The following is a 4229-nucleotide window of genomic DNA, read 5'->3' as shown; positions in this document are numbered from 1 at the left end:
AAAAAATTGGCTCTTCTCTCTGACTGGTTGGCCATGTAGTTGTTGGATATTTCACCACTAGAGGACAGTATTGGCCACCTGGATATTGTCGTTGTCTGGCTGTGTCCATATTCACAGGCTGCATTCTCATTAGGGCGCATTTTTGGCTGTAGTTTCTGCTACAAGGCGTCACTTCCGGCACAAACGGACCGCACGTGGTTTCCAAATTCTAAAAAGAGAATTCGCAAGCTGGGTCCTTCAATGCCTTCGAAGGCTCCTGCTCATGGACCCTCCGCGGACTGCCCTCAGTGAAACTGATCTAGAACCGCCACTGTGAATATGAAATTGCACACCACGTGCGGTCACTTTACGCCGGAACTGATGTCATGCAGCCGAAAATGCGGCCTTCAGAGGACCTAGCCTGTGAATTTGGACACAGCCTCTTTTTTGACGAATCCCCAGGTTGGCCAATCAACTTCACTTTCTTGCAACTATTTACACAGGTGGCAAACTACTGATTCAACTCTTTAAGTATAAAAAAAAAAAAAAATAGACGAATAGAGAATTCTGATCGCCGCATACACGTTCCAAAAAATAAATTGTCAAAGAAACTTAATATAATTGAAACCTACTCCAATATTTTCCATCATTTATTTAGAATAAATAATGCATCTTCACAGCCAAAAATTAATCCATGTCTGGTCTCCACCCACCTGATGTACTTCCAGCTATGGTCCAGCAGGTGGCAGTATTGTACCATCTTCTTGCTCCAGCAGGATGTGGGCGCTTTGATTCCTGACTGCCTCCTCAGGCATTATCTCACCCCCGCTTTAACTCCATTACACCAGGCAGAGGGGAAAAAGCTGACTCACAATGTTGCTGCTGCTAGAATAGTGCTGCACTCACAAACACAGCAATTAAAAACACCAATATTTCAAAACAGAGCATCATTACAAAATAGTAACACCATTTAAAGTCAAATGCAATGTAACAATACAAGATTCATTGGGTTCCATTTTCGTCATACAATGCCTCAAGATAACATAATACCCGCAGGACTGTGTCTACTATCAGCAGTAAGATGGTGCTGGGTCCATGTCCAACTTTTATAAATCACGCACTCCCATCAACACTCCTTCTCCCACATGCAAACTTAAATGGAAGTCAAATCAATGCCCACTTAAAAGCAAAAAGTTGATTTACGGCCAATTTAAAAGCCAAAATATCAAATTAAGGCCCATTTAAAGGCAAAAGTTCAAATAAATAGCTACTTAAAGGGCAAATCAAAATTAAATCAAAGCCCAGCTGAAGACAAAAGAGTCAAATCAAGGGCCATTTAAAGCCAGGAAGGTTCAATTAAGGCCCATTTAATGGCAAATGAGTCAATCAAAGCCCATTTAAAGGCAAAAAAAGGTCCTATCAAATCCCTGTGAAACCCCCAAAAATAAAAATCAAGGCCCATTTAAAGGCATGGGGCTTCTGTGGTATAGTTGTTCACACGTGATCCATCCATCCATCGATTTTCTGATCCGCTTTATCCTCACAAGGGTCCCGGGGTGTGCTGGAGCCTATCCCAGCTGTCTTCGGGCAGTAGGCGGGGCACACCAATTGAACTGAACTGACCTTTGGGATGAATTAAAAAAAAAAAAAAAACAAAAGTAAAATTTGCAGTTGGGCTTCGTGATAGGCGAGGATGGACGCTATGACAGACAAGTAAAACTACAAAGCAGTTGGCAGATAATCACAACTGTGTTGTGAATGGTCAGAGTGGGAAGAAGTGAAAACATTTGAGAGTGAAGGAACTGCAGGAAAAAGAGACTTAATTTCAATTCGTTGGCTTGAAAAATGAATACGGAGCTAAGAAAAGAGGTTTTGAAGCCTAAGTTTCAAGTTATTCTTCAGTTAAGTGATGACAAGCTAAGGATTTATGAATCCAGGTAAAGATCGTACGATTAAAAAAAAACTAATTAAAAAAAATCATAATAATCAAGTTTGGGGCATTTGCACTTGCGATGGTGTGGAATGATTCAAGGTTAATGTCAAGATTTGTGAGGCGACATTTAGCTAACAATACGTTGCATTTAAATACGACTAAGAAATATTTAGATAGACAAATTCAATAAGTGCAGTGATTGTTGTACAGTGCGTGCCCATCTTGTTTGTTGTTAGACTTGAATTTGAAATGCTGCAATAATGAATATATTTTCATATAGTAAGCATATTTGTCCAATTATATGTTGATAAGATTATTTAAACCTTGAAAAAAATTCTATTTATTCTACATTTAGAACACCTACAAAATGTGTGGTTCATTTCTGAATCCCAATTTAACAATCGAAATCATGTTATCAATCACAGCTAAAATTCTTCATTGATTGACAACCATATTTTATATAACATATAAATATATATTATAGATTTACCTGCATGAGGCCTTTGGTGTAGTGGTTAACATAGTTGACTTAAACATACAGCAGGTGGTGTGGGAATGAAGTATTTAAGAATGTGTATATCAACCATTCAATGTGAATGTTTCTGCTTTATGCCTCTCATGATTGTAGCGGTCGTAGGAAGCAAAAACAATCATAAAATGACACTTTCAATACATTTGAAATAGTCAAATCATTGATTTTGTCGTTTCGGGGTGGGAGAGATTTTCGACCAACATCTGAGTTGCTCCTTCAGTCTCTTTGGTCTACGATGGCAGTTGGTCCCAATGAGTGTGAATGTGCGAATGAGCTGGCAGCTTGTGTTTTGGGGCAGCATACGTCATAGCGTCATTGTGTGAATTAGGCAACATTGAGGCTTCTTTAGTTACCCACCTCAAAAAAACAGCTGAGCCCATTGCTCGTGCTTAGTCAGTACTGACTGTTAGAGGAATGTTTTAATGACAGTGCCACAATCTCTTTGTAGTGATTCATCCCAGCCATCTGGCACTACAAAACAAAAAAACAAAACGAAAAAAAAACATTCCTTTATGAACATGCAAGTATGGTAACAAAATACATGTGTAACAACACAAGCAATAAAATTCATATATGTTCCAAAAACTGTTAATAACACAAAAACTGCAGCATACAGTACAGGTATATGAACAAAATAGAGTATAACAAGACTAGTCACAAAATTAGGACTATTTGCTACAAAATGAGACGAGTAAACAGGCCTGGTAGCTTTTCTTTCTACTCACTCACTGTCACTTTACCTCCCCTTGATCACCACCCAAGACAGCGTTGCTCATCTGATGTCGTGCAACGAACTTTTCAAGCCAGCTAGGGGACGCTTCGAAGTCCTCCATGCCCATAGTTGGCGCTATGGAACTCGGCTTCTCTCTAATTCTTCTCTCTAATTAGCGGTCCAGTTAGCGGAAGGTTTTTAGCACGATAACAGTCAAACCGGGTGCACACCACCCATGGGAGGGGCCAAAGGGGTCGGGTGCAATGTGAGCTGGGCAGCAGCCAAAGGCGGGGACCCTGGCGGTCTGATCCTCGGCTGCAGAAGCTAGCTCTAGGGACGTGGAATGTCACCTCTCTTGCAGGGAAGGAGCCCGAGCTGGTGTGCGAGGTAGACAAGTTCCGACTGGATATAGTCGGACTTGCCTCAACACATAGCCTGGGTTCTGGTACCAGTTCTCTCGAGAGGGGTTGGACTCTCTTCCACTCTGGAGTTGCTCACGGTGAGAGGCGCAGAGCAGGTGTGGGCATACTTATTGCCCCCCGGCTCAGTGCCTGTACATTGGGGTTCACACCGGTAGACGAGAGGGTTGCCTCCCTCCGCCTTCGGGTGGGGGGACGGGTCCTGACCGTTGTTTGTGCATATGCACCAAACAGCAGCTCAGCCTACCCACCCTTTTTGGAGTCCTTGGAGGGTGTGCTGGAGAGTACTCCTGCTGGGGACTCCCTTGTTCTGCTGGGGGACTTCAATGCTCACGTGGGCAATGACAGTGAGACCTGGAAGGGCGTGATTGGGAGGAACGGCCCCCCCGATCAGAACTCGAGTGGTGTTTTGTTGTTGGACTTCTGTGCTCGTCACGGACTGTCCATAACAAACACTTTGTTCAAACATAAGAGTGTCCATATGTGCACTTGGCACCAGGACACCCTAGGCCGCAGTTCGATGATTGACTTTGTGGTTGTATCATCGGATTTGCGGCCGCATGTTTTGGACACTCGGGTGAAGAGAGGGGCGGAGCTGTCAACTGATCACCACCTGGTGGTGAGTAGGCTCCGATGGTGGGGGAAGATGCCGGT

The 4229-nt window shown here is 43.1% G+C and overlaps 1 long non-coding RNA gene across 1 annotated transcript; it reads right to left on the bottom strand.

Moving 5' to 3' along the window:
- Positions 1-611: 611 nt before the first annotated feature.
- LOC109529045 (uncharacterized) lies at positions 612-3356 on the bottom strand. The gene is made up of 2 exons (XR_002170767.1): positions 3185-3356; positions 612-875 (listed from the first exon to the last, which is right to left on the bottom strand). It is a non-coding gene; the product is annotated as an uncharacterized LOC109529045 (long non-coding RNA).
- Positions 3357-4229: the final 873 nt, after the last annotated feature.

The sequence above is a fragment of the Hippocampus comes genome, unplaced genomic scaffold, assembly GCF_001891065.2.
Source record: "Hippocampus comes isolate QL1 unplaced genomic scaffold, H_comes_QL1_v1.1 scaffold129, whole genome shotgun sequence".
Lineage (NCBI taxonomy): Eukaryota > Metazoa > Chordata > Actinopteri > Syngnathiformes > Syngnathidae > Hippocampus > Hippocampus comes.
The sequence above is the reverse complement of the archived record's forward strand: the minus strand, read 5'-3'. Positions and strand labels throughout refer to the sequence as shown.